Here is a 25,727-nt window from a genome sequence, read left to right on the forward strand (position 1 = left end):
CCTTTTCAATCTGGTCATTTCTGGTGTTCAATTTGCTTATCAGTTCATTTGATTTCTGAGCCTCACTTTCCAATTGCAAGATTCTACCTTTTAAACTGTTATTTTCTTGCCAGATCTCTTCCATTTTCCTCAGAATCTCAGTTTTGAACTCTTCCATAGCTTGTGAGGAGTTTTCCTTATTTGAGGAGGGTCCGGATGCTTGTTTGTTCTCCTCCTCTGTTTGCTCGGTTGTCTGGATTTTCTCTGTGTAAAAGCTGTCGAGTGTTAAAGACTTCTTCTTTTTGTTATTATTCTTTCTCTTCTGAACCTCCTGATGCTGATGCTGAGTAGCCATCATTAGCCCAGCAGCTTCTCAGCTTTATCCTCGGGCTCAGTGTCTGTTCCCAATCTATTGGCTCCTGAGGTCTGAATTCTGGTTTTTTCCAAGGTCAAGCCCCCTGGTGGGCCCTCTTGCTTGATCCTCTGCTGGAGGTTTCTTTACAAGTCTCAGGGCGCTGCTTCCACAGTCGTATACCCGTCTGCACTGGTTCCCCACTTAGGCTTAGTTCTGCCTCCACCCACACCTCTACTCAGCCGGCACTCTGCGCGCCCAGCGTCCTGCTCCCGCGCGCGCTCAGATTTCGCGTGCGTTCTTGACTTAATGGGGTCCTAAGTCTTGCTGCTCTCAGGAACAGGTCCCGGAGCTGCTGATGACTCGATGGGTGCCCCAAACTTGCTCTTTTTCTTTTTAGCTGGGTTCGGAGCTATAGGTGAGTGTGGAGGGGGTGGGGGTGGGGCGGTTGCTCAGCTCGCGATTGAGTGAGTGAGAGCCCTTTTTAGCCTGGAAATGTCTCGATTCCACGTACCTTCCACGCTGTGCCCTGTTGTGGGGTTCCTCCGTTCGTCTGGACTTGTTTTTATGTCCCCTTGAGGAGTTTTGTATGTTTCGGTCAGGAGAGGTTAAGAGCTGCTTCTTACTCTGCCACCATCTTAACCCGGAACCTTACTATACTTTTTATTTTGTTAAATATTTCCCTATTATCTTTTAATAGCACTCAGTCCGACTTAGGAGTGCTGGGGGCATGAGGCCTGTGGACCATATGTTTAACATCTATGATTTAGAAGATGAGTGTGATAAAGTTTGGTAACCCACCCAAATTTGGATAAATCAGTTAGTCAACAAACATTTAGTAAGCATTATGGGCCAGCTATTGTTTTAAGCAGGATAGATACAAAGGAAAGCAAAAATAGCCCCTGCTCTCAGATATTTCATAATATAATTGGTTAGAAAATATGAAATTGAGCATGCACATTCAAAATATATACAGTATAAATGGGTGATAATCTCAGAGGGTAAAGATTGGAATTCTCTTGCATGAGGTTCAATTTGATTTGATTTCTGCAGGCAATCAGGAAAACTAGGAAGCAGAAATGAGGAGGTAGAGTATTACAGTCATGAAAGACATCCGTCCAATTCAAATGCTCAGAGTAACTTGATAGTAGAGTAGGTAGAAGAATAGAGAATAGAAAAAGACCAGAAAAGTTAAAAGGGCCAACTTCATGAGAAATTTAAATGCCAAATAGAATTTTATAATTGATTCTGAAGGTAATGGGGAGCAATTTGAGCTTATATAATTGCAGTAAAGGTAAAAATTCAATGATGTAGAAGAAAAACTTGGTTAGCATTAAGCCATACAGGAATAAACAGAAATAAGAACCAGATGCCATGTCTTTAAAAATAGAAGGAAAATGTTTTAAAATCATAAAGTTTCACTGTTCTGTTTTACTCTTGGATTGAATCACAGATTTTGATGGTATGGGAACATTGCTTAAATTAACGCCAGATAGGGGAAGAACATATGAAGATTTGACATTCCAAATCTGGCAACACACATTCAAAGGTTAATATCTCAGCCCTCGTAGAGCTTTAAACACTAACAGGAAATGCTGAACTCCAGAAGTTTTTTCAGTCCAGTTTTAATGTTCCAAAGATATTCAAATAAACCAAATGAATAGAGGAAGTTCTAGGTATTTGTCCCATTAAGAGGGAGCAGATGATGATGGATAAGATTTTCCTAAGTAGAGAATGTACCCCTTTTTTATTTTTAATTTGCTCATCACTGGGGACAACCACAAGTCAAACTTTGGGGTAAATGGGCAATGCTTGTTGCATATTTACTCCAACTTTCAATTCAGGAGACATTTATTGAGCAGGATTTCCTGAAGAGAACACTGAATTTGCAGTGAAAAGAACTGATTTCAAATCCTAACTCAAACTTCCTATGGTGTGATCTTGGACCAATAATTACCTTAGCTGCCTGGTGTTCATTTTCCTCCTCTATAAAATAAGAGAATTAAACTGGATCTTCTCAAAAATCCTTTCTAGTTTTTAATATTCTATGAATCTATTAAAAAGCATACACTCATATTAGGATTCACAGAAACAAAGATGAAAAGTGTTGAAACCTCCTCACTCTAGTATATTGTAATTTGGTGGGATTGATATTTCCACTAATATTAATGTATAGATTTTGCTTGTAGCCATTAATTTCAAGTTTCATTTGAATGAGAGCATTGGGGGTACCACTTACTGAATGATTGCTAGAATTTTTAAAATATGTTTTAGGAATTCAGTGGACATAAATACAAAAATATGGAAGATTAAGAGATGGTGATGGGGTCATATTTATCTGTGTTACTATGGAAACAATTTGAATATTTGTTTTATATGGGTTGATTTTTATTCACTTTTCAAAAATGCTATGATAGATTATCCCATATCTGCTTAATAAGCATTAGTAGTTTGTACAATGAGAGAACAGAATTGATCTCAGTGTTGTAATTTGTTTTAAAATAAAAGAATATTGTTTTTTAAATAATTCAAAAAAGGTAAGCAAAATGAAAGGATGGACAGTTATTAACAAAATACTCCATGAAACATAAGATGAACGTGACTAATAGTAATAATGTTTGCTGCCTTGACTTCCTTTTCCCTTATTAACTTCATACACTATCTGAATCTGCACTTTAACATTAAATTCTATTATATCTTATATCCTTAAAGATTAAGGCATTGCCATACACCTTTGTAACACAAACAATGGCTAGTATGGTCTGAGCCTCAGAGAAAGTGCTCATTTAGATGATCTTTGATTCTCAAAGGCTCTGCCATTAAGATTTAATCTCTGTCAAATTCTACTGAACTGGAAAGTCTTTAAGTATGGTCTTTTGATTAGTTTCTGATGCTGTCCAAGGGACCTTCAACCTAAATATAAAGAGACTCAGCACCAATACCTTGACTCCCAATGTCTTTTGGTCACAGTGACCCAGCATACAAAAGAAGTAGAATACCTGTATCTTTGTCCTTGAGGAGCTGATCATTTTCTGAAGAGACAACACTTATTCATATAGAATACATCCTCTGGTTTTTTCATATTATTCCTATCCATTTTCATTGTTGTATTTTCTGTCATCCAATTCTTCTTTTTCTTATGTCTTTTTTTTTCTTCTTCTTATCTCTATCCCTTCAGTTAGGTGGCAGAAAGTCAAATATATTCAACTGAATAACTACAAGAAACAGATCTGGTATAGCACAAAACTTCCATTTTTCTTTGAGGAAAGACTTATTTACAGTCAGTGAGTAGCCTGTCAAAGCATCTGGAGTATATGTTTTCAGGCACCAAAGCATATGCACTGGTATGTAGTCACAACCTTTCCTTTCTTTATCTTCAAGCACATTGTTCTACTATAACAGCAAATAATGGAATGAAGGTGGAAAGTGTCAGCCGGCTTTTGATGAGTTGAGGCAAGGCAAATAAATATACGATTTCTTATCAACTACCAAAAAGGACTCGGGTAGAGGGAAGTTCTGAGAATTTTTTTTCTTGTTTTCTTCATTACTGAAGAAAATCTACAGTTATAACTTCCTCTTAGCTCATGATCTCTTGCCAGTGCCAGCTGATTTTCTGAAATGAAGGAAAGGAAATGCTGACAGCTGTGCCTGGCATGAAAACTGCCAGGCTGCAGCACATCTTGTCAGAATGCCATGTGGATTTAGGCCAAGGAAGATATCCATGATGCAAATAATGAGATTCTAAGATAACTAGGATGTATCATAAACTTGAGTTTGGAAAGGCTATATTTCTCCGACTATGGTAGTAGGAGATGACTGAAAGGGATACACTTATATAAGCCATGTAGGTACAGAGAGAATGAAGCCAGGAATAAGAGTATTATGTGTATATTCCTTACTAAAGTCTTAGTCACTAGTCATGCCACTCAGACACTAAGGGGCAAATCTAATGGAAAAGGAAGAGAAAAAGAGGAAACATGGCAAAAAGCCCAATGTCATATGCTATCATATTACCTGAAGGACAGCTGTAAGTGGAGAATGAGCTAGTGCCAGCCAGCTAGGAGACAGAAGGGTAAAGAAGGAGCCACCACAAATCTATTGCCAAAAGAAAGTAACCTTGGAATGAGAAACCATTAGACTTAGAAAGGGACCTTTGGGACCATTTGGCTGGATGCCCACATTTTACAAGAGAAGAATCAATGAGGAAGAAGATAAAGTCTTCGATGAGTCTAAAATGACCAATGAACCATCATCAATATGGAGAGTTATCAAAAATAAGGTCAGGAAGTCTTAGATACTATCAACAAACCCTTTATTAAGGTTTTAGACTTTTTTCTGGACCAAAGAAGTTATGTGACTTGTTATTAATAATCTGCAATATTATGTCAATGTAGATAAACTTTTAAATGACCAAAAAACACACGGACATAATTTCCACAAAGAGGAAACTGACAGAAAAAAAATATCGAACTCTAAAATATTTTAGATGAAAGTATATCCTATGTACTATTTCAAACTCTTGGAGAGAACTACAGAAATCATCCACATGGTATTCACTTCCATGGTAGGTAGGCATAAGGTCAGGCTCAAAGAAACTGAGAAATGATGAAAGAGAAATGATGAGAAAGGGTCACACTTAGAAAGGACCAGTCTTCAAAGTCTTCCTAAACACATTCCCCTCCTCCCTCATCCATTATTTGTCTATCCTCTTAAATACTTAGCACTCTAACAACACTTTCACTGTTCAGTAGTCCACAACATCACAGCTGGGATCTTGCTTGACTTCCCTCACATTTACATCTTCTTGCAACAGTAGGCTGGCAAGATTTCCATTCACTATGCAGCTACAGGGTAAATGCAATCCATCTTGCTAGTGCAATGTTAATGTACATTCTTAGAGCCTCTAGCCTTTAAAATAAATAAAACATGAGTTTCATTCTCTTTAAAGTCCTTTAAGGGATCTGGGAAAGTCTGATTAGCAGTGAGGTCAGAGTATTCTCCATTCAAACACTGATAGTCTTTTAATTAGGGATATTGATAACCTCCTGTTGTTTCAGTATTCTTTGGGACAAATATAGATCAGGACAATTGTCACTCCCTTGATGAACTTTTATAGTTTCTTTTTTAACATTTTCCATATTTCTCAATATCTGTCCTTCTTTGTTTATATTTTTAATCATTTAATTACTCATTTATCAATTCATTTAGAGTAGTGGTTCCCAAACTTTTTTGGCCTACCACCTCCCTTCCAGAAAAAAAAAATATTACTTAGTGCCCCTGGAAATTAATTTTTTTTTAATTTTGATAGCAATTAATAGAAAAGATAAATGCACCTGTGACCTTCACCACCCACCCTGGATCACTGCAGCACCCACTAGGGGGCAGTGGCACCCACTTTGGGAATCACTGATTTAGAGTACCTGCTGTCCAATTATTTCAAATTCTATATTATATCTAGTTCATTCCAAAGAGATTGTGAATAAGTTTCTACTTGTTCTAGGTCATAAAGCATCTTCTCTCCATCTCATATTTATGAAATTTTAGAGTTAGAAGAGAACTTATAGTTTATGAAGTCCTGGGATTTTTTAATCTACTTTTTTGGATATCACAGACCCCTTTACTGGTCTAGTGAGTCATAGGGACCTCTTCTCATTATGTTTTTTTTTTAAGAGCATAAAAGATATAGGATTACAAAGGAAACCAATTATATTGAAATGCAGTTATCAAATTGAAAGATAAGGTATCAAAGACATTAACTTAAGAGTCCCATGTCCAGGTTAATGCTTTATTTGAGAGATAGGAGAATTGAGGCCCAGTGTTTTTCAAGAGATTATATCATAAAATCTGTCTCTAGGAGAAAGAAGTGTAATTAAGAACTAATCGAGGAAGGCTTTTAGGAGGAACTAGTCCTTGAGCTAGGTGCTAAAATAAGTAAAGATATTTGAGAATTCAATTAAATATTTAAATATTGAATTAAATGTTTGATAATAAGAGAAAATTAAGTCAAATTTGGAGGCTAAAGAACTTGAGGGATGGATAAAGAAAAAGCATAAGCAAGAGAATATATACCTTGGAAGTTGAAAAATCAAGGCCTAGCTTATAGAAGTAGAATGGCTATCTATTTTGCAAATTAGGAAAGAAAAGATAGGGTACATAAAGCTATGCCAGAAGGTACCTAAAGTCACAGGATACCAAGACCCTTTGGGATTTAGATATATCACTCTAATGAAGGGACTATAAATTCTATGCTAAAATTGTTCTTCTTTTTACTGTGCCAAATCATTGAATTTCAGCAGAACATATTGATGTTTCCCCCAAACATATTCTAACAATACATTTTAGAAAGGGAAAAGTTGGCAACTCTCCTAGTTCACGGTGTTAATGTTTCTTTTTTTTCATCTCTCATTAACTATGTATATTTTTGAAATTATGAAATATTTTCATAATAAATGTTATTAATACAATTCATTTTTATATTGCATATATTTTCTCCTATATTTTCTTCTCTTCTTTCTCAGAGGTCCATCCCATAAAACAAAGAAAAAAATTTAAAGAAAAAGAAGAGAAAGATAATCAGGAAGACAAATCGATACAACAACAAAAATCTGAAACTTTATTCCACATTCCATGCTCATGAACCTTCAACCTCTGCAAAGAAATAAGGGAAGATGACTAGCAAGCAAAATTTTAAAATTAAAAAAAAACTATGTAGGGATAATATTTTTACCTTAAAATAACAACCAGTGTTTATTAGTGGAATTTTATGAATAGCAATCATGATTTTTATAAGAATGCTAATACACTCCTTAGGTTTAGAAGAGATAATATATACATGGCACTATTTGCTAATATACTCCTTATGCTTAGTAGAGATTAGATTTTATGTTACAAAAGGCAAAGAATTCACCTAATATGTCCAAGATTGTAGGGATGAGCCTCTTTTAACTTGGTTTCACTAGTCCAGAGCTTAGCACAGTGTCTGATTTGTAGTAGGAGCTTGATAAATTCTAGTTGATGAAGTACAGTTTCAAGAATGACTTATGCATGTCCACCTCCAGGGAAAGAATTGATATATAGCAATAAGCAAGACATTTTATATACTGGCAAACTTGTTTTATAACACTCCAAAATTGACCCTCCTTCCTGATAACTTGTCTTCAAGAAACTCCCAGGCTGACCCTAATCCCAGAGGAAGCAACAAACTCTCAAGAAGTCATTGATTACCTTAGAGGTAATTAGCAGATATAATCAGATTTTAAATACCCTTTTTGCCTTAGTTTCTCCCTTTCTATCTAGTCTACTCTCAAGTAACATGGCCTCTGGCTATTGCATCTAGACCTCTCCCAACCAGGTTGACTGTAGTTAGTGCATCATTCACAAGGGAGTGGCAGGGTCTATACCCATGTTGGAAAACCTCTGCCAGAAAGGGATGCTCTCCTCCCCTTCTCCACCATTTTTCATATCACCTCCCCTCTGCTCAGCAACCCAATGGGAACACTTCTTCTCTCCCCTGTCTGGGATAAGGGGGAGGCTCACATGTGCATTAATGTCACAGTTTGGGTACTCGGTCTCTAAAAGGTTCACCATCATTGGCCTCTCAGATTCTGTATAAGATATTGCATTTTGGAGCTCATTAGAAGTCCCAGGATTAAGTTCTATGGGTCTTCCTGGATAAATCTTCCTACCTTGATTAAAGACCCTTATTATAGCTACATTAATAGTCCTGTGTTTTTCAGGTTGATTTTACATATATTTTTTATATATATTTGTCAGATGATACCTTCTCCAAAGGAGGAGGAGAGGAGAGGGGAGGAAAGAATTACCTAAGTAGTTTAATGTAAGAAAAATATTAACAAATTAAAAAAATAAATGCTAATTGATTGATGACATTTTGTCTCTTAATATCCTGATCTGGAGAGGATCTGCCAGGGTATACAAAAACTCTATGAGAATTGTCACTGAAAATCCAAACAAACTTGAACACCACAAGATTTTGAAGGAGGACTTTCATAGAGAAACTGATTTCTAATGTCCTGAAAAATCACTGTGAATGAAAACCTTTTTTCAAAAAAAAAAAAGAAAGAAAAGAAAAGAGAATAGCTCACACACTCTAACCAAACAATGGTAAATGTAGTATTTTCTTTAATAAAATAGCAGGTAAAAGTCACATAATATGGAGCACTATTTTTAAACCTTTCATACTTTCCTCTGAATCCTTTCTTCTGAATGACATTCTTAGTGGAGCGAAGAAGTACTCCATGTGCTACTTTAAGAATAATGTAGCACAACTGTTTCTTTAAGAGTAATGAATTGAAATGATAAATATCAAATGGAAATAAAGGTCTTGTCTTCCTTTGTTGGAGGAGTTAAATAAAGGCATGCTGAGGATTCTAGATGAGGAAAAGATTTAAGCTCTCAAAGATTCCTGGATACCCAGAATTCCTATCACATTTCCCAAGGTTAAATGCACTGCTTCAAGGCAGCTGCTCAGAATGATTAAAGGAACACGTTAGGACAGTCATGCTCTTTGTAATGTTAATAAACCTTGATTTTGATTTCTGATGCAGAGCTAGAGAAATCTGTCGGTTGTAGACAAAATCTAATACTTTAGCCTTGTATGTGTAAAATATGTATATATGAGAAAGAATATATAATATTTCCACATCTCACCTGTGAATACAATATACAGGGTGTTCCAAAAATCATCCTTCAGTTTTAAGCTATAAGAGCATTTCCTTTTCATATGTATTTTAAAACTTAAAAAAGCATATATATATGCAAATATTTTATATATATACATATATAATGTAGTGGAAATGTTTTGTATAAGAAGGCACACATATGCATATATTTAAAATATATATATTCATGTATACATATATATCTATACAAGTCTTTATATACTGAGTGAAACATGATATAATAAATTGACAAAGAAACTTTGGAGTTAGGAAAATCTGAGTTCAAGTCCTTCATTTGACAAACTTACTGGTTGGCAGTGAGTAAATTGCCTAACCTCTTAATTATCCCTGGAAACTCTCTAAGATCTGTACATCCTAATCAGTGGAAGAACTTTCAGCCTAGAATTTTATTACCTACTTGGATGAAAACACAGACCCAAAAATCAAAACAAAATCCATTTAACTAAATATTAGACAGATTACAATTATAGCCTGTAAACAATTCATATAGGTAGCACAGTGGAAAGAGCACCAGGCTTACAGTCAGGAAAACCTATGTTCAAATATGGCCTCAGATATATATTAGATATGTATTAGGCAGATTACTTAGGTTGTTTGTCTCAGTTTCTCCATATGTAAAATGGGGATAATATCTGCCCCCTAGCTCCCAGGGTTGTTGTGAAAATCAAATGGGATGATTATTATAAAGTGCTTAACACGTTGTCTATTACATAGTAACTACTATATAAATGTTAGTTATTAGTAGTAGTATATTCTTTCATATCACTAAGCTTATTTTCAATAGAAAAATGAAGGACAGCATAATATGAGGTAGATTAGCCAATAACTCTTTCCCCTTTATGTAAAATCATTGTTTTATTTTGTAGTTCAACTACCAGATAGACCTACTTATTTGATTCATTTTTATAGGAGATACCATCCTCTACAGAGAACAAAGGATCATATATTTAGAACTAGAATGGATTATAGCTGCAATCTAGTCAAAATCTCTCATTTTATGTATTAGGAAAGTGAGTCCCAAGAAATTTAGACTTTTCCAAGGTTACACAATTAGGTATTAAGGGACAAAGGAAGGATTCAGATCCAACTCTTCTCATGCCCCAATCCTTTGCTCTTTTCATTTCATTCCACTCCTCCTAATCTTTCATACTATATTTATTTCAATACATCAGAACATCTGTGCTTCGATCAAAGCAGGCATTCCCTACACAGTCTCCCCATGCTTTAGTAGACATGAACCACAAGATTCCTCAAATAAATAATATAGATGCAGCCTTCCAATGATGAGCCCGCTCAACTTTTTAGGCTATGTTATCCAACTGACTCTCACAACCATCAGAAATGACTTACACAGCCCTTACCAATCTTACACCTATGAGACAATACACCGAAGTACAAGGGTTTAAAAAAAAAAGAAATGACTTACACAAGATCACATAGTTGTAAACCTGGGAAAAACACAGAACTACTAAAGTAGTCAGAAAAACCAAGTCTTTAATCAAGAAAAAGATAGGGTCAATAATCGGCTGCTACACAGAGCCAGGCACCAAGATACTACAGAGTTGGAACCCTGGGGCTCTGGGGACAGTATCTCTGGGAGAATGCAGCATGTGAGATGATTCTCCAAAGAGTGACAGAACTTGGGGGTCTTTTATACCCTCTGAAGTATCTGGTAGAGCAAACATGCATAGACATGCTACAAGCAAGCTGCAAAGAGGTTGCAGCCAGCAGCTGGGGCATTAGAGAGAGGTCAACTACAATGGATAGGAAAGGGTCAAGCCAAGAGCCGGGCTTCCTGAGAGAGGACTTTAATGCAATGGGAGAAGCTACTAAAACAAATAAAGGTACTAGACATTTAAGTATGTCTTCGGATCCCACCCAAACTGAGGTCCCCAAACACTTCAAGGTCTATAGTTCAGTTCAAAACAGGTGTGCCTGGTAATTTAATTCTCAAGGTGCAGGGGAAGGGGCAAACTTAAAATTTGCAGAAAATCCAGTTGGCATAGTTATTAGCATACACATTTCCATTTTATTTATTTGTTTGCTTACTTGCTTTACTTTGTGTTTAATTGTTTAAAATGCATACACCTTTTGAGGAATATACATATTAATATACAATTCTAAGGTAAAATTACATTTTAAAATAAAACTGACATTAAGTAAGAAAAAGAAACCTGGGAAAGCTTTCAGAGGTCAACTAATGAAACTGTTATTTAATAGATCAATTACCTAAAGATCAAAAGGTGAATTGATTTGATCAAGGTTACATAAAATACAAGTGGTAGAGCTAGTATTATAACCCCCATCCCAAACCCCAAACTCTTTTCATCACTCTGCACTGCCTCAGAAAGAGAAGGATTAAATAATTTCAGTTAATGGAGTGAAATCATTCACTACACTCAATAATAAACTTGTTCCCAAGTTTTCAAAAGGAATGCATTGGTTTATGTCACTTTAATTTTCTGACAACAGGAAGCAGACAAATTCACCTCGAGTTACATTTTTCCCTCTGGAACTAAACTCAAGCAGGAACTTGTCACAATTGATTCTTTTATTAAGGGTGACATGGTGAACGATATCCGCAACTATAGTGTTACAAAAAGATACAGATACACTGTTCAGCCAAAAGATTCTTTCATTGCTGCTCTATAAAACCAGGTGCCATAACATTAAAATGCATTTCTGTGAAATCATTGCTTCTAGAAACTGAAACAATATGACCCATGTATTTTTCTGTCTAAAGCTCTAATTTCATTCAAGGATAGAACTTGGAGAATGTAAGTAATGCAGTATTTAATAGAACCCTTACAATGTCTACCTTCAAACTTCCAATATCCAAAAAGAAGCATGTTATTGTTTTTATTTCACTCATGTATGACTCTTTTTGACCCAATTTGGCATTTTCTTAGCAAAGATACTGGAGTGTTTTGCCATTTCCTTCTCCAGCTCATTTTATAAATGAGCAAACTGAGGCAAAAGAGGGTTAATTCATTGCCATCAAGTGTCGGAGACAGGCTTTGAACTCAGGTCTTCCTGATCTCACTACTGGTACTCTACCAAATGCACAACTTAGCTTCCCCAACATGAAGCAGAGGATCATCTATTTATAGTGAGAAAGAAATTTAGGAGTCTTCAAGTACAACCCCTTTACTTTATAGTTGAGGAATCTTAAACAATGAAAGTGAAGTTGCTTGTCCAAAATCATGACTCTTAAGTGGCAGACCCAAAAATGGAACCTAGTTCTTGTCATTCTATCTCTCATTGGTAAAATGAATTGCCTTGGGGGCAGCTGGGTGGCTCCATGGATTGAGAGCCAAACCTAGAGACAGGAGGTCCTAGCCTCAGACACTTCCTAGCTATGTGACCCAGGGCAAGTCACTTACCCCCCATTGTCTAGCCCTTACCTCTCTTCTGCCTTGGAGCCAATACACAGCATTGACTCCAAGACGGAAGGTAAGGGTTTAAATAATTTTTTTTAAAAATGAGTTGCCTTACCAGGCACAATTTATATGAATAAAATTACAGATCCAGACTGTCAACCATGCTGTGGGTAAAAACTATTCAAGGAACTTTGTTAGAGATTAGATATTTAGACAAAATAAAAATAATCTCCTTCCCCTACAGGATTATATACTACAGGGGGGACAGTGGATTTGCTCTGTAAAAAAGACATATGTATAGAAAATTTCCTGATTGAAGACCATAAATAACTAGGGAAATGGAGAGAGGTTCCCTGTGTCAACCTGAAAAAAAACTACAGAAGTACCAACATAGTTATAATAGTGATCTTTAATGGAGGTAGAAAGATTAATCTGGGAAGCCACAAAGAACCTCATGCTTGGGAATTTCACTGAACTACAGGCTGCAGTGTGCTTATATAAACTTTTGTATAAGATGGAGGGTTTATGCCCTGTCACTCACATGGGATCTCTCTAGCCACAACCTAAAATGATTTGGGAGAAGCCTTGATGCTATAGCCAAAGGCTGGAGTACCTAGGAGTAATCTAGATTCAAAAAGAGAAACTATGGAAACAAAAAGGGTAATTAAAAACTCGATTATATCTGCCATTCCTATCAAAAGTAATCAAGGTGGGATTGAGGGTTTATTGTTCAGTCTAAGGCCAGGGTCAGGAAGGGATCTCTGGCAGACAGGTTGTCAGGGATAAAGTTCAATTTGTAGTTTCATAAAATCATGTTGTCACTTCTGTAAGACAAAACATAAGAAGCCAGGATTCTGTTAGGTAGAAGTGAGGAGAGACTGTATTTCAGGCCTGGAAGGCAGCCACTGCATAGCATGAAGGTAGGGGACAAAATGCCATATTTGGTAAGAGTGAGAAGGCAAGTTTGACTAGAGCATACACTACATGAAGAAGAAGAATATGAAGCAGAACCTGGAAAAATCTAGGAAGCCATATGGAATTTGGATTTTATTTTGGAAACAACAGAAAGTCACTGAAATTCCTAAAACAAGCAAGAAACATGATTTGTGACTTAGGAACAGTATTGTGACAGCTGGGTAGGGGACAGAATGATAATTATAATTTCTATCTTCTTTGATGTTATAGTTATAATAAGATTCCAATATGAGGTCACTCGGGACAAGTAATCCTAACGGCCATAAAACATGTTGGAACAACAGATTTTGTACTTTTTTTCTTTGTCCAGACTTATGTTACTCTTTGTTGAGCCATTAATGCTCACAGCTTCTGATGGGATAAAAACCCCTGGTTGACTAAAGCAACAAAGTCATTCTTCTCCTGTTGCCTTAAATAGGCATCTCAAGCCTTCTTCCAATTTCTGTTACCAATAAAGAAATTCCTACCTGAGTCCCTCACTCAAACCTCTTATCAAAAACAACCTTAAAAACTTTTCTACTACATCTGAGTCAGATTAGGCATGTCCTCTCTGACAGTAAGCACAGATTAGCTGTTCTCCACTAGGTAAATTTTAAGGGTATATAACTTCCCTGCCTGAACTCTGACTTTGAGCATATTGTCTTACCAACCCGATTCCCTCCCCCCTTTTGCTAGATTAGTTTCTTGAATCCCTCTGGATGAAATTCTACTTCTTTATATTGCCATGTCAACCTTGAAAAGCACAAAACCACCAAAGCAGTTAGAAGTCTTTAATCAGGACAAGGAAGACAATGCTTGATTGGTCACTATACAGAGTCGTGCACAAAGTACCACACAGAGACAAGCTCTGGGACTCTGGGAACACTGTCTTTGGGGAAATGCACCTCAAAAGGGGATTTTCCGATGAGCTGAAATACTTGGTGACTTATATACCTTTTGGGGAAGAAAGGACAGGAAGGACAATTGATTGGGTCACATGGAGACCAGGGAAGGAGGATTCCAGCCAGGGGCTAGACTACTTTGGAGAAGTCTAGATACAACAGAGAAATTTCTAAGACAAAAGGCTATTTCAGATTTGATTTTATTTACTAATTCTATCTAGGCTGAGATCATTGGGTACTTTAAAGTTTATTTATGGTTCAGTCTAAGAGAAGGGTCAGTCTTAGACTTTCCAAGAGACAAAGGCAAATTTGGAAGGTCCCATAAAACAAGGTCATAGTCCATATACTCAGTATAGATATACGTTTTGTTTGTTTGCCTGCTTGATGCACTACAAAATAACAAAGTTCTTTTTGTATCCATTTGAGGTGTACCAATTTTCTATAAATTCCCAAAGCCAGGTCTTTGATTTAACCCTAGCCAAGAGGTCAAACAAAGCTGAGAGTTTGGGGAGGTGAATTCATAAAAGGTGGGAATTCAACTTAAAGCCTCTTACAATTGTTCAGATAAGAGTTCATGAAAGCTTGAACCTGAATGATAGGTGAAATAAAGGTTTTGGAGAATATATAATTGGTAAAATATGAAAATACTGTTATCATTTGATCATTGACCATGTTGAGACTGGGATGTATAGTGAATAGAGGACCTGAAGTCAGGAAGATGAGTTTTGTTTCTAACATACTTTCTCTTTGACATTAAACAAGTTACTTAATCTCCTTCAGCCCCAATTTATTCAGCTTTAAAATGGGAATAATAATAATACATGCCTCCCAGGGTACTGTGGCAATCAAATGAGATAATATATGTAAAATGCTTTGCAAACTTTCAAGTACTATATGAATGCCAGCTAACATATTTTATTCTTAAAGATAAAAGAGAGGGAAAAACAAGGTTTTGTGAACTTGAAGGACTGGCAGGATTATAGTTGAAACCACAAAAATACATAATTTTGCAAAAGATAATATAGAAAAGCTAATAAGTTTAACTTTAGACATACTCAACTACAGATTTTTACAAGGAATTCAAATGGGGATATCTTTTTTGTTTAAACCCTTACCTTCATCTTAGAATCAATACTATGTATTGGTTCCAAGGCAAAAGAGGGGTAAGGGCTAGGCAATGGGGTTAAGTGACTTTCCTAGGGTCACACAGCTAGGAAGTGTCTGAGGTCAGATTTGAACCTAGGACCTTCTGTCTCTAGGCCTAGCTCTTAATCCACTGAGCCACTCAGCTGCCCCCTAAATGGGGATGTCTTTAAGGGAGTTGTGATATAGGACTGAGATATCAAGAGGGTTCTTAAGGATATTTTGACACATTTAAAAGTTACCTTCATAAAATATAACTAAAAACCTGGGAACCAGTGTAATCATCAAGAAAGAAAATGAAGGGGGAAAAATAAAAGGGGATCTAGAACAGATGCTTAGAAATACACACATAGTAGGACATTGATGATAATCCAGCAAATGTTAAGATGCTGAGATATGGTCATAAATGTGGCATAAAGTATGTTAGTCAGGAACCAAACTTACCTTCCTGACTTCAAGTCCTTTATTTGCCATGCCTTTTAGCCTCCACATATATAGAACTGGAAAGTTTGCAAAGCACTTTACATATATTATCTCATTTGGCAGAATGTGAGAAGAAAATTATTTATATCCCCAAAACCCAGGGAGGAATGAGACAATAGTAGATGTTAGTCTAGAATCCCTTCTCTAACTGTTTTTGTATGGCTAGTGAGATAAGAATGCTTTTCTAACTGTTAAATAGTTTTATTGTATTTAAAAATGTAAAAAAAATATTTTAGCTCTCCAATAACTTGAAATAGCAGCAGGCTGGATTTGATTCATGTGTCATTGTTTGACAACCCCTGTATGCCTTATGTTTCTCAATAAGGATAAAACCAAGAAAAGACCACAAAATTTAACAATTAAGAAAGAATTACAAGAAAAATGTTTAAAGTAGTACAATTTGTTATTCTTGTTGATATTGTTCAAATGTTTCAGTATCTTTCTGACCTTATTTGGGTTTTTTTTTTTGACAAAGATTTGGGAGTGGTTTGTCATTTCCTTTTCCAGTTCATTTTGTGAAAGAAAATTTAAACTCTCTTTGTCTATTTTAAGTAAATTAATCAAGAACCTGGAGTCCCCAGCCTTTCACACTTAGTTAGTCATTAACACTTAGTTAGAAAGAACCTTTCACTAGAAAAGGAAGTTCATTCCCTATAAGACCACAAGCACTGCCTTCCACCCCCACCCCAGCAGTGTTAGGCAAATTGGGAGACTGTGATTGATTTCTGAGATGTGAGGAGGAGAGCTGATATAAGTGGGAGCCTCTGGGACCCTGGGCATTCTTTTGGTGTTCTTGTGGGCCCTGGTGAGATTCCACTCCAGTCTGTCAATCAATGACATATTTATTAAATATTTGATAAGTGCTGGGGATACGAAAAAATGCAAAATCAATCCCTGCTTTGGAGAAACTTACCCTCTAAAAGGGAAGACAAAATGTATGCCTAGATATAGACCAGATAGAAAGGGAATCGATGAAAGGCAATCTGAAGTCATCACACATGATCTGATCTCTTCTCTTCCTATCCTGTTTTGTCAGTACTGTGTTTCTCCACTTCGTATTGATGGGGCCAGATAAGCTCATTCTTTCCTGTGGTTCATAGGTACTGATTCCATATCTAGCTCCCATTTGAACAGAGATGGCATAATTAATCTGGTGACTCCAAAGGAAGGGTTCCAAGGATTGCAGAATTAAATAATTTCACAAGCGAAAAGGATCTCAGAGGCCACGTAGTCCGACACACACCTAAAGAGGAACTGTCCTCCCTTCTTGCATACACACACAAACACACACACACCCCACACACATACAATTTCCACTCAGTTACACATAGTACTGAGGTAGCTGTCTGGTGCTGTGGATAGAACACTGGACCTAATGTTAGGTTAGACCTAAGTTCAAATCCAGCCTTTAACACTTCCTAGTTGTATGATCTTGGTCAAATTATTTAACACCCAGCTGCCTCAGTTTCCTCATCTGTAAATTTGGTATAATAACAGCACCTACCTTCCAGGGCTGTTGTGAAGATATTATCGGAAGCACTTTAGAAGTCTTCTCTACAGTACTCTACTTTTGGTCAGCTCTAAATATTTGTATGTTTTTCCTCCATAGTATTATTTAATATAGCACCTTTAATTCATTGTTAGCTAAGTCAGGCTTTCGAAACAAAGGTGCCTGGCAAACACAAAAGAGTAACTTCATTGGAAAAGAGAAAAGCTAAACCTTCCCATCCCCTTAAAACAGGAGGGGAGTCAGGATGGGGGAGGAAGAAAAGAAACACTGAACACACTAATGTAAAACTATTTCCAATAGACCTGCTTTTCTCTGTAAGGTCAATGTTAAAAACCTCTTTTCAATGAGAAACTTAGCTATCGAGTCATAACAGAACCTTTAAAAAATAATAACCTAGCCTGCAGACAGAAACAGTGATGGGAGAGGGACAGTTCCCAGCTCCAGAGAGCAAATTATGGTCTTGTTCTTAATGTACATTAAAACAGTGGGCGCAGGGAAGGGAAATATTGAGCAAAAACTGTTTAGCAGCTTGAACTTGTAACCTCTACTTATGCAGCACAATATCCCTCAATAGGTCTCACCTTCTCTGTCAGCATTCCAGAAGGTCATATTTTCACAAAGGTGAGCCAATCATGAAGATTTCCTTTCCTAGTTCTGACATGTAAGCATTGTTTCTGTATCAGCAGGGTCACGACAAGGGCTCAGCCAAGGGCAAGTCAGTTTGTCAGGGGACAGGTTTTCACCAACTCAAAGGCTGTCAACAATGATGAGACAGGGAGAGAGAGAGGAGGGTGTTGTCTGTCCCCTAAAATCCTGAACTTGGGTTCACTGCCTGCTGGGAAATGACAGCTCTGGAGAAAGGGAGCAGGGTATAGGAGAGAGAACTTTTCATTCATGCTGAACTTGTTTCCATGCAGAAGCATTTACTTGTCACAATCATCGAGGGATGTTTCACCCACCACCTTTTGAAATAATATTCACCTACACATAAAATTCCCAAAGCATACCGTATGGAAAGTCAGGCATAACAAAGAAAGAAGTTGCTAGTGGTTGGCATGCTGTAGTCTTTTCAGCTACCAATGGCACCTATCATGATTCCAAAAGGAAGCTATAAACCGAAACGGTGTCCAGTTTCTGCTTTGATATAGGGTGCTAGGGAGAGTAGTCTCTGATGCACCGGTGGACTTTGGGTGACAGAACAGCTATAATCAATCAAAAAATTTGCTGAGTGCATCCTACCCTGCTAATTGCATCTAACACATTGCCTGTCAGACCACTTAGGCACTTGGCAAATGCTTTTTGATTGATTCATTGATCACCACAATTAGGCAAGGCATTAAAAACCTATAGGCCTTTTTATTTATCCCTTTTTTGCTGCGAACCATCTCGAGTCATTGGAGGTAGGGATTGTCACTCCACCTCCACATCCACCATTAGGTGATTATATTTTTTAAAGAATTATTATTTCATCTTGAAAAGAACATTTTTAACATTGATACCTAGATTAAAATTGTCTGATATTACTAATAACTGAAATTTATGAAATTATTTGAAACATGCAAAATATTTTCCATGCATTATCTTACATGAGCCTCAAAACAAACCTGTGAAGTCGATATAATAGATTTTGGCATCCCATTTCACAGATGAGTTGGTAGCAGAGTCACAGACAAGCAAAGTGATTATAGACAGGAGGTATAATTTTATACTCAACTTCCATGACATAGAGATATTTTCCATAGCCCCTTACCAACAGAAATGATCACAATATGGAAAAAAATGGGTTAACTTTTAGAACAGAAACTTATGTGGGTTTTGGTAAACTGGAATGCTAGGGAAGAAACTAGCAACAGGGAATGGAAACTTGTGATGCCAAAGGAAATACTTTTTGGCATTCCGGCCATCAGTGGCAGCAGTTAAGGAATAAAACTCTAGAACAAAATTAAGGTCTTTCTCCACAGTGCTAAGGGCATCTATGAAAGATCAGGTTTCTCTCTTTCCATAGTCCTATGACACTAAAGTGGCTCCTTTCCTCCTGAGAATTAATTTCTTACTCTTCCAACCTTAAGGTTACATATGATTCTTTGAAATCCGAACCAAAGCACAGTAAATAGAGCGCCAGGCCTAGACTCAGATAGAGCTCAGCTCAAATCCAGCTTCACACAATATCTACCTGTGTGACACTGGGCAAGTTACTTAATCTGTTTGGGTAAATTTCCTAACCTGAAAAATAGGGATAATAATAGCACATTCCACCCTCTTAAGGCTGTTGGGAGAGGGGAAATGCATATTTGTAAAGCTCTTAGCCCAGTGCCTAGCACATAGTGGATGTTTAATAAAAGCTGCTTCTTTCCTTCCTTTGAAATGTTGGCCAAGCTCTAATATTACCAGGCTTTAACATAATTATTTTCCTTGGGCTCATTGACCTTGATAAGGTTTTGTCTAGTCAAAGTATTCAAATATTCATATCAAAGTTTCCTTTCCTTGATTTTATGTGAAGCTAATATTGGCTTTAAAAACTATAAAAAAGTCATCATCAGTTGAAGAAAATGAGGATATTTGGCCATAAGAAGAGAAGAATTTGTCAGATGTTTGGGGTGAAGGGGGACACTGTAAACATTTTTATCAAACTTTGTACCCCATCGCTTGGAACAACATCTGATACATAAGAAGCACTTAATAAATACTTGTTGACTTGACTTCATGTTTTTGAAGGACTGTAATGATGAAGCAAAATCGAACTTCTTCTATTTGTCCCCAGAAGACAGAATTCTGAGTAACTGATGGAAGTCACCAAAAGAGAATTTAGACTTGATGAAAGTGTAGCATACTTTGTTTCTGACAGGAATGCTAGACTAAGAAGTGATGCTGTTACTAGGTATGCATACAAATGTGTTAATAGGTAAGCATAGCAAGATTGTTTTAGAGCCTAGAGACTGAGATTTTGACTCTATTTATTCCTCTCTCTTCTTCCTGCAGCCTCTTCACCCGAACTGGTTTACAGGATTATCAAAGTAACTGTAGGGGCTGATGACACCATCATCATTCCTGCTTTATACAGTCCCATTTGGTGCTATTGGTTTTAATACATGAAATTTCTTGTTTGTAGTCTGATATTCAGAAACCTGAAGGATTTAAAAGGAGGAGGCAGCTGGGTAGCTCAGTGGATTGAGAGCCAGACCTAAAGATGGGTGGTCCTAGGTTCAAATTTGGCCTCAGACACTTCCCAGCTGTGTGACCCTGGGCAAGTCACTTGACCCCCATTGCCTACCCTTACCACTCTTCTGCCTTGGAGCCAATACATAGTATTGACTCCAAGATGGAAGGTAAGGGTTTAAATAATAAATAAACAAATAAATAAATAAACAAATGAATAAATTAATTAATTAATTAAAAAATGAAAGGGATTTTGTAACCCCAGTACAATGTGCTTGGAACAGACTAGCTGATGAGGTCAAAATCATAAATAGAGAGAAATTTTGTCTGTAACAATTAGCAATGGAGAACAGATTAAAAGAAAAGGTTTTCAGTAGGGGTTTGTTAAAATGGGGCCATGAAAAATAATACTGATGGAGAACTTATAATATTTTTATTTTTAATATGATCTCTATTTTATATCATATTCATTTATAGTGATTTATACTGTCCCTTAACAAAAATTTTATTTGGGTATGGGGTGGGAGTAAGAATAGATGAAAGAAAAAAGAAAAATGAAAAATCCTTCTAGTGTTCCCCTACTCTGAAAACTATGAGAATGTCTGTTACTTGACACCTTGAGGGGTTAACAGTAAGCTGAAATTTAGTTTTCTTGTTGGATAAAAATAATAGGTTTATGAAGTACAGATTGGTTTGGCTCATGATTTACAAAAGGTTAGGATTTTTTATTACAACCGAATTTTCCTTGAAAAGAAGTGATTTGGTAGATGGCCTTATTTATTTTTAAGGCAAATTATTTTCCAAATACATTGAATTTAAATGCACATTACATAGAATGAGACTGGCTAGGTATGGCTTGGCAATGTGTATTTCGATCTCTTGTATTTGACAAATATATCTTATATTCTAGTAGAAATCTTTACACTCTATATAAGTTTAATATAGCAAAACATGTGCAGCCCTGCTTTGCAAGCTTAAGAATTCTCAGAATGTTCATCTTGCCTTATATAAGCAATTGTCAAAGTTTTAAAGACTACTGAACTTACAAGGATAATTCCAAAGGGAAATGTGTTTTCTAGTTTTATTAAGAGTTCTGGCAGATAATATTGGTACTTCTTACTGTACTCTAATAATTCTCTCAATAACATGCATGTTGATTAAGAAGAAGAATGAGGGGAGTCCAGTTAAGAGACTATAACAATATATTGTTCTCCTGGTTCTTTTCCCTTCACTCTGCATCAGTTCAGACAGATGTCCCCAAGTTTCTCTAAAACCATTGCTTTCCTCATTTTTCCTTACAGGAAAACATTCCATTCTACTTATCTGCCATAAGTAGGAGGGGGAAAACATGAAAACAGAGATTTTAACAATGAAAATGTGATGAGAGGAAAGAGATGGTAGCGAATAGAAAGGAAAGGTATCATGAGTCCAGTTTCTTTCTTTCGATGAATCAAATGCTTTTTTAAAATTTTTTCCCACTTTCATATTACTTACTATCCTAATCATAAACATAGTATACTGGAAATAGAACTGGATTTGAGTAAAATTAGCTGGATTTTCATGCCATATCTGTGCCCAAGAAAGTCCATTCAACTCTGAACAGCAGACTCCTATAATGCACAATAGGCAGACTGAATTAGATGAACTCCAAAGTACCTCCTGAGTACTAATATCTGATCCTAATACTCTATATCCTAATATTCCAGGGCAGACATGAGACATGAAGAAAGTGTTTTGTAAACCTTTGTAAATTCTAAAGATATATAAAATCACATCATTAATAAAACCTGAAATGTGACAGATATTGTCCCAAACTCCTTGCTGTCATGGAAATTCTGCCAACAGCTTTCATTCTAGGTGTCAAAACATCTGCACAAAATCAAATACAACTCAATTTAACTCAACATTGATCAAATTCTCACTCAATGCCAGGCACTGTGTTAGTAATAGGAAATACATAGGTAAATATATGATAATTCCTTTCCTCAAGAAGCTTACATTCTACTAGAGGATTCACTGATTACACCTGTCAAATGTTAAAAACTCAAGGGATCAGGGAGAAGCTTCATATAAGACGTAGCACCTGACATGAACCTTAAAGTAAGCTTCGATATACTAAGAGCCAGGTATATGGTATATCGTCCAAGTATGAGAAACCAAGTTACGAAGGAATAAAAAGGGGCAAGAGAATCTCATGTCTGGGAAGTCGCTTATACACATTCTTATCTTCCTTAAAAGTACTTTGAAACCCAGCTATGTACAATTGGAGAAGACAAATAAATAGTGCCTTCTTTTAATTTCATAAGAATAAGCAATGCAAGGTGTGCTGCAAAGGGGAAATATGATTAATAGAGAACAGGAAATATCAGTAATCATGGTATAACCAAAGCTCTTTTCTTTGGGAGAAATAATGCTAGCTCTGGTTTTTTATGTGTTGGTGTAAGTCAGTGGTTCCCAAACTTTTTTGGCCTACCGCCCCCTTTCCAGAAAAAATATTATTTAGCCCCCTGGAAATTATTTTTTTTTAATTTTGAGAGCAATTAATAGGAAAGATAAATGCACCTGTGGCTATCACCACTACCCTGGATCTCTGCAGCACCCACCAGGGGGTGGTAGTGCCCACTTTGGGAATCGCTGTAAGTGAATAAGAGGAATATTGATGAGACACAATCTGGTATAGTGACTAGAACAAGTTTCCTAATTTTAAAAAAAGAGAGAAGGGTCTTGATTTCATAGTTATAATGTCTATAGCACCCTGGGTGAGCCAGTTAACCACTTAGTTCCATCAGCCAACTCTCTAAAACCATAAATTGCAAAATAGTTGCAGATCTGCTATCTTCCTACTTTTTCTTACTGTTCTGTGTGTATATACATTTATGTTTCTTTGGATATATATGTGTGTGTGTATATATGTATATATGTATGTATATAAAGGCATATATCTATACACCTGTGTATAGATATTCCATATGACTCTTTTTAATATTTCTGGTTTTTTGAGGGGCTGGATGGTTGGGAAGTAGTAGATTCTGCACCTATGATTTCTTTGGTTCAGGGAATGACTAGTAAAGAAATATGTGCCTATATATATATACCCACATATATCCAAAGAAACATAAATGCATATATATAACAAACAGTAAAAAAAAGTAAGAAGATAGCTTATGCCCTCATTTTTCATATTTCATTTTAATATTTTTGTGGCTTAAGGATGCTAGATTTAGAACTGGAAGAGATCTTAAAGGTCATCCAATCCAACCCGCAGAGACAGATGAAGAAAGCAAAATTGACAGAGCTTAAATATCTTGTACAATCAAAAAATTATATTAGTAGGAGCAATTACCACATCCAAAGTTCCCAAACAGATGGATTTTAATGCCAAGAAAACATTCATGCACAGAACTCATTCAATGCTTATCATCTTATCATTAATGGAAGTTGTTAAATCTTGATTTTTGTTTGAAAGGAAATGATTAAGGGAAGAGATTTATAAATTATTTCCCTGTGAAATAGTTTTCTTTCTCTTTAAATAAAGTATTCTAGCTGGTCTTCTGGGAAGGGATGATACAAAGTAATGCACTTTCTATGCTGCTGAACTTTATTTAACTGTCACAAAAACAGTACAAAAACCTATTACAGCCCATTGAAAGAGGTTTTCTTCTAGCCATGACCTTCTAGTTCAATTCACAGAAATCCTCATCCATCATTTAAAATCATTGACTACATCTTTCACTTCCTTTTCAACAGTAGTTCATAGTGAACCTCTGTTATTCTCTAAACAACTTGACATCCTACATGCAAAACAGAATTTATGTTTGCTGTTTTTCTAGAGACACTCATACTTCCCTTCTGCTGAGATAAACCTTGCAACCGCTTTAAATCTTCCATTTTTAGCCTCTTGTGTTTACTGGAAGAAAAAAGGCAAATAGATTTGCAGGCCTCAGTACCATCTAAGCCAAGCAATGGAGAGAAAAATGTTAAATAGATGAGAGAAGTAGTATTGTTTTACTGTCTTGTAGATGCTCCATTATTTCCCTCCTTGACAGAATAATAAATTCTTTCACTTTGACATGCAAGGTTTTTGTTTCTCAACTGTTTTATTCTTCATTCTTGGGGGGGGGGTAGAGAAGGAAAAAGAAAGATCTCTCTGGGAAAATTACTCAAAGGGATCGAGTTCAGTAGGATGATACCCATCAATTCCAATCCATTTTACTCATTTCCATTTTTTACTCAAAGATCATTGGTGGAGAATTAGTAGTCAATTATCAAAGCATCTTTATGAAAGTGTTAGTATTTAAGGCAGAGAGTAGGTGACAGCTTCAGAAAAGAGAGGTTTCATCTTCTAGTTTCCAGCTTCAATAGAGAACTTAAGACACTAATATTTTCTTCAGATATTGATCCCAAAGGGGAGAAAAACAGTCTTAGAAGGAAGCAAGATGTGGAGGAGAGGTACCTTGATCATGTTCTTATTCTGAATTTTCAATGTGAGAGACTTCAAGAAATTCCCCTTGACTTGGGTAACATCTGGTATTCTCTTGGTAGAGCTGAGATATCATGCTCCCAGTAGGAGAGCTCATTCATTTTGTGAAATGGTATATTCTGATCTGGTATATTCTCATCTGTATACCTTCATTGATTTCTTTTTATTATTGGCTTTGAAAAAAGAAAATACTTGGAATAGGGGAATAACCAGATGCCAGACAAACTGGGGACACTCCCACACCTCACAAGGGAAGGACTGACAAAAACAAGTGTTTATTGTTCACTATGTGCTAGGCACTGTGCTAAGCAATACATACATAATTTGCGCCTCATAACAACTCTGGGAGGTAATGCTATCATTATTCCCACTTTATAGTTGGAGAAACTGAAGCAGCAGGGGTTAAATGACTTACTCAGGATCACATGACAAAGAAGTCTCTTGGGCTAAATTTTAAATCAGGTTTTTCTAACTCCAAATCCAGTGCTTGGGTTAAAAGGGTGGATAGAGAAGACGCTAGATTAGACATAACTTTTCATGCCCCCTTGCCAGGAAAATCTTAAGAGATCCATTTGGATAAACATAATCTACATGGATAGCACCAAAATCATATTCAATGAGCATTAATCAAGGACCTACCATGTATCAGGCTCATTGCTATTCTATTAACGATATATAATTGAAAC

This window comes from Gracilinanus agilis, chromosome 2, assembly GCF_016433145.1.
Source record: "Gracilinanus agilis isolate LMUSP501 chromosome 2, AgileGrace, whole genome shotgun sequence".
Classification (NCBI taxonomy): domain Eukaryota; kingdom Metazoa; phylum Chordata; class Mammalia; order Didelphimorphia; family Didelphidae; genus Gracilinanus; species Gracilinanus agilis.